We start from the raw sequence: 6,518 nt of genomic DNA, 5'->3' as shown, positions 1-6,518 counted from the left end.
GTGGGATACAAGGAAAAGGCTTTGCTTCAGCCATACTGAGCAAGACAAGATCTGATGCCCCCCTTGTTTCTTGTTAACAGAATGCTGGAAACATTGAAGTCACTGCCACAATGAGCAGACAAGGTAAATTAACTATGTTCAGCATATTTCTCCATGGCACAGAAGGAGGTCGTTCAACCCATCAAGTCCACATTGGCTCTCAGATCAATTCCGTTCCCCGACTAATTTACTGCTGGACCTATCCCTCTCGTATTCCCATCAACCCCACAGAATCACTCAAAGAAAAACTTACAGTGGCTGACCAACAGCATATGTGTTTGGGGATGTGGGAGGACACTGAAACACTTAGGGCAGTCACATAGAGAGAGGGCAAAGTCCACACAGAGAGCACTCAAGGTAAGGATTCAGCTCAGGCCTCTGGAGCAGTGAGGGAGTGGCTCTGCTCTCAATACCACCATGATACCCTAATCATAACAAAAAGAAGGGGTGGTAAATAGACGAGAAGAAGAGAGAGAGAGAGAGAGAGAGAGAGAGAGAGAGAGAGAGAGAGAGAGAGAGAGAGAATGAGCGAGATATGTGAGGATTGCATGCACCCTCACTGGATATATGTCAAATTTCAAAGCTGTAAAATCTATTCAATATTATTTAATCTGCGCAGCAAGTATCTCATTAACCGTGGTGGTTTGGAAAGGAAAGAGAAATCACACATTCACTGCCACCGTGACAATTCCTCCATTTGATGCTAGAATGTTCATTGTTGCTGATCACATCTACAATCGAAATTGTCTTGAAGAAATGTGATTTCAGATCCTTCAGTTTAATTACGGGGATGTCGTGGTTACAACAAATTTGCTTTACTTAATTAAAGCCATCTGTGTAGTCCCACAATGTAATTGAGAGAAATTGAGCTTGTGATTTCACTGGTTTATATGAAAAGGAGAAAGATGATTAATTTCTAGCAACACTTTGGTGTAATTTCCTCTACTCTGCAGATTAAAGAATGTAGTCACCGTGGATAATGACACTGAATTTATTGTCATATGCATTTTGAATATATGTATACTTTACCATTGATGAGATGGGCTGAAGGTGTAGTGTTCACTGCTTCTATGAATTATAAACTAATAAAGCCCATCTTGTCCATTGCTAATAATAAACATATGGTCTGTTTTAATTTTTTTTAGAGAGCCAGCACAGTTACAGGCCCTTCTGGTCCATGAGCCTGTGGCACCCAAATACACCCCTGTGACCAATGAACCCACTAACTCCGTACCTATTGGGAATGTGGGAGGAAATTCCAGCTTTGTTTCTTTCCTGTTATTAGACTCTTGAATGGAACCCTTCGACACCTTCCACTTCTATGCTGCATGAACTGCATACTTAAGCATGGGTTGACTGGCCTGGATAGCATGCAAAGAAAAGCTTTTCATTGTATACATCACAATAAGTCATTCAAATTCAAGCAGATGGAGAATAATCCCTCCATTATATTTGTGGGTTGAGAAATTGGCACATGTGTGTACATGTATGTATGCATCTCTGTAAGTGTGTGAGTGTATGTTTGAGAATGCGTGTACTTGTGGGTATATGTGCACGTTCTATGCATGTGTACGAGCATGCAGAAGTGTGTAGGTATGTGTGAATGTGTCTGCCTGTAAGCATATCTGTACACTTGCATGTGCCTGTGCTTGTGTGTGTGTGTGCGCGCACGTGTGTCTGTGTGTGAGTAGCGCATAGGGTCACATGAACTTTTCGGCGAGAGCCTAGTTAGAAGTCACCTCACCTGCCAATCAAGGCCAAGCCCACCCACAGGTGAGCACACACCTTGCAGTTAGCTCTCTTGAACACCTTGCCTCATTTGGGCATGCCTGAGCAGGCAACTCCAGATTGGAGAGGGAGGAGGGAAAAGGGAGTCACGGAGGGAGCGTTCCCTGCAGAAGGTGGAGAGGGGGGAAGAGGGGAATCTGTGTCTAGTGATGGAATCACATGGTAGGTGTTGGAAATGGCAGAGGCTGGTTAGCTGGTAGTTGAGAGGACAAGAGGAATCCTGTCCGTGTTGCATGTGGGGCAGAGGGAACCAGGGCAGACGTGTGGGTAATGGAGGATACGTGGTTGAGTGCCAAGTTCATCACGATGTTTGAAGAAGGAGGACATCTCAGATGATCTGGCTTGGAAGTCCTCATCCTGGGTGCAGATGCAACGGAGACAGAGGAATTGAGAAAATGGAATGAAATCCTTATGGGGCCAGGGTGGGATGAGGTGTAGTCAAGGTAAGTTTGTAGAAGATGTTTGTTGAGAGTTTCTCTCCCAAGATGGTGACAGAGAGATTGAGGAAAGGGAAAGTGTTGCTAGAGATGGGCCCAGTGAATTTGAGATTTGGGCGGAAGTTGGCAGCAAAGTAGATGAAGTCGACGAACTCATAATGGGAGTATGAGGCAGCTCCAAAGTAGTCATTGAAGAACTAGAGGAAGAGTTGAGGGGCCTTGCCTGTGTAGGCTTATAGAATGGATTACTCCACATAGCCAACAAAAAGGTAGGCATAGTTGGGGTAGGCATAGCTAAGCCTTTAACCTGGAGAAAGTGGGATGAGTCAAAGGAGAAATTATCGAGAATGAGGATTTGTTCTCCGTGTGTGTGTGTGTGTGTGTGTGTGTGTGTGTGTGTGTGTGTGTGTGTGTGTGTGTGTGTGTGTGTGTGTGTGTGTGTGTGTGTGTGTGTGTGTGTGAACCAGAGAGGAAGACGTGAAGTTGTGTAAGTATTGTCACTCCAAGGATTCTATTCATCGGCTCTGTAATAGGATTTTCAAAGACACGTCCTTTCAAATTGAGCAAGCTGTTTATCTTATTTTTTTGCTCTCTCATATTACCCTTCATTGAGTTATTGTAAATGTTATTATTGCATCTTGGACAAGGTAAAACTCACAAAGGGAGCTGATTTTAACCTCAGCAAACACTGTGATTAACTAGTAAAGTAAAATTCAAAAATCTGTAGACATCGTGGTTGAAGTAAAAACACAAAGCTGCAGAAATTCACCATATAAACAGTGTCCTTTATATAGCAAAGATAAAAATGCATAACCAACATTTCGGGCTTGAGCCCTTCATCGAGAACAGCAGCGATGAAAGGGAGGAGGGATGGCTATGTGAAGGAAGGTGGAAGGGAGGGAGGAGAACAGGAAACTGGGAGCTACTGGGAGATCTCTCTCACTGGTGCTGATCAGTGAAGCGATCTCCCAATCTGCACCCAGTCTTTCTGATATAGAGAAGGCCACATCTCTCTGTCTCCATCTCAGGAGACAAGCTTTCCACCAACATATATTCTTCTTTCTTTCTTCTTCTTTGGCTTGGCTTCGCGGACGAAGATTTATAACATATAACATAACATAACAATTACAGCACGGAAACAGGCCATTAGGCCCTTCTAGTCTGCACCGAACCAAACACCCCTTTCTAGTCCCACCTCCCTGCACAATGCCCATAACCCTCCATCTTCTTCTCATCCATATACCTGTCCAACCTTTTCTTAAATAATACAATTGACTCCGCCGCCACTATTTCTCCCGGAAGCTCATTCCACACGGCTACCACTCTCTGAGTAAAGAAGTTCCCCCTCATGTTACCTCTTAACCTCTGCCCCTTAATTCTTAACTCATGTCCTCTTGTTTTAATCTTTCCTCCTCTTAACGGAAATAGTCTATCCACATCCACTCTGTCTATCCCTTTCATAATCTTAAATACTTCTATCAAATCCCCTCTCAACCTTCTACGCTCCAAAGAATAAAGACCTAATCTGTCCAATCTCTCCCTATACTCTAGATGCTTAAACCCAGGTAACATTCTGGTAAACCTTCTCTGCACTCTCTCCACTCTGTTTATATCCTTCCTATAATTAGGCGACCAGAACTGCACACAGAACTCCAAATTAGGCCGCACCAACGTCTTATACAATCTCAACATCACCTCCCAACTCCTATATTCCATGCAATGATTGATAAAGGCCAGCATACTAAAAGCCTTCTTCACCACCCTATTCACGTGAGTTTCTACCTTCAGGGGACGATGTACCGTTACTCCTAAATCTTTCTGCTCTTCTGTATTCATCAATGCTCTCCCATTTACCACGTATGTCCTATTCTGATTCTTCTTACCAAAATGAAGCACCTCACACTTATCAGCATTAAATTCCATCTGCCATTTTTCAGCCCACTTTTCTAAGCAGCCCAAATCCCTCTGCAATCCTTGAAAACCTTCTTCATTATCCACTATTCCACCTATCGTCTGCATATTTACTAATCCAATTCACCACCCCATCATCTAGATCATTAATGTAAATAACGAACAACAATGGGCCCAATACAGATCCTTGAGGCACACCACTGGTCACCGGCCTCCAACCTGACAGACAATTATCCACTACCACTCTCTGGCCTCTCCCTTTCAGCCAATGTTCAATCCATTTGACTATCTTAAAATTTATACCTAAAGACTGCACCTTCCTAACTAACCTTCCATGTGGTACCTTATCGAAGGCCTTACTGAAGTCCATATAGACAACATCCACTGCGCTACCCTCATCCACATTCCTAGTCACCTCTTCAAAAAATTCAATCAGATTGGTCAAACATGACCTTCCTCCCACAAATCCATGTTGAGTGCTCCTGATCAGACCCTGTCTATCCAGATGTTTATAAGTACTATCTCAAAGAATTTTCTCCATTAATTTACCTACCACAGACGTCAAACTTACAGGCCGATAGTTGCCAGGCTTCCTCCTTGAACCCTTTTTAAATAACGGAACCACATGCGCAATGCGCCAATCCTCCGACACTATCCCCATATCTAATGACATTTATGGAGGGGTAATGTCCACGTCAGCTGCAGGCTCATTTGTGGCTGACAAGTCCGATGCGGGACAGGCAGACACGGTTGCAGCGGTTGCAGGGGAAAATTGGTTGGTAGGGGTTGGGTGTTGGGTTTTTCCTCCTTTGTCTTTTGTCAGTGAGGTGGGCTCTGCGGTCTTCTTCAAAGGAGGTTGCTGCCCGCCGAACTGTGAGGCGCCAAGATGCACGGTTTGAGGTGACATCAGCCCACTGGCAGTGGTCAATGTGGCAGGCACCAAGAGATTTCTTTAGGCAGTCCTTGTACCTCTTCTTTGGTGCACCTCTGTCTCAGTGGCCAGTGGAGAGCTCGCCATATAACACGATTTTGGGAAGGCGATGGTCCTCCATTCTGGAGACGTGACCTACCCAGCGCAGTTGGATCTTCAGCAGAGTGGATTCGATGCTGTTGGCCTCTGCCATCTCGAGTACTTCGATGTTGGAGATGAAGTCGCTCCAATGAATGTTGAGGATGGAGCAGAGACAACGCTGGTGGAAGCATTTTAGGAGCCGTAGGTGATGCCGGTAGAGGACCCATGATTCGGAGCCAAACAGGACTGTGGGTATGACAATGGCTCTGTATACGCTAATCTTTGTGAACCTACTAACTCCCACACTTCCCTTGCAAGGATTCTATCCCCCCCTTCTCTCAATTTCTCCATCTCTGACGCTTCTGTTCCCAAAATCAGGTGTTCCAGTCCAGAGCTTCTGAAATGTCTGCCTTCTTCCACAAAAGTGGCTTCCCCTCCACCACCATCAACTCAGCCCTCACCCGCTCCTCTCCCATTTCCCGTTAATCTGCCCTGACACCCCTCTTCCCCCCAGATGCAACAAACATAGAATCTCCCTCATCCTTACCTACCACCCCACCAGCCTCCACTTGCAACACATTATCCTTCGGGATTTCTGGCACTTATTGAAGGATCCCACTACCAGACACATCTTTCCCTCTCCTTCCCTCTCCGCCTTCCATAGGAACTGGTCCCATCCTGGTTCCCTCGTGCATTCACCCCTCCCCACCAATCCCTTCCCCCACCCCAGCACCTTCCCTTGTGGCTGCAACAGATGCCACACTTGCACTCACACCTCCTCCCCCACCACGGTCCGGGGTCCCAAATAGGCCTTTCAAGTGAAGCAACATTTCATTTGTGTATCCACAGGACTGATTTACTGCATCCAGCGCTCCATTTGTGGCCTTCTCTACATCAAAGAGACTGGGCGCAGATTGGGAGATCACTTCACTGAGCACCTTCGCTCTGGCCACTGAGGTGACAGTGACCTCCCAGTAGCCAACCATTTTAGTTCTGTCGCACTCCCACACTTGTGTAGTGTCCCACCAATACCACCCGCAAATTGGAGGAACAATACTTGATTTTCACTCTCTGGCCAGGTGGCATTAACATCGACTTTTCCAATTTCTGCTAATCTGATCTCCTTCCTTCTCCCCCTTCCCTTCTCCTTTCCAGTTCTGCTCCCTCCCTTCCCCCCTCCTTCCATCTAGCCATCCCTCCTCTTAATCGCTGCGGTCCCCTCCCTCCCTTCTCCACCTACCACCTCCTGCCTTTGCAACCACCCCTTTTGTTCCGACATCTGCCGACATTTTTGCATACCTTGATCAAGCCCGAAATGTCGGTTATGTATT

Source organism: Narcine bancroftii, chromosome 10, assembly GCF_036971445.1.
Source record: "Narcine bancroftii isolate sNarBan1 chromosome 10, sNarBan1.hap1, whole genome shotgun sequence".
Classification (NCBI taxonomy): domain Eukaryota; kingdom Metazoa; phylum Chordata; class Chondrichthyes; order Torpediniformes; family Narcinidae; genus Narcine; species Narcine bancroftii.
Note: the sequence above shows the minus strand (reverse complement) of the source record.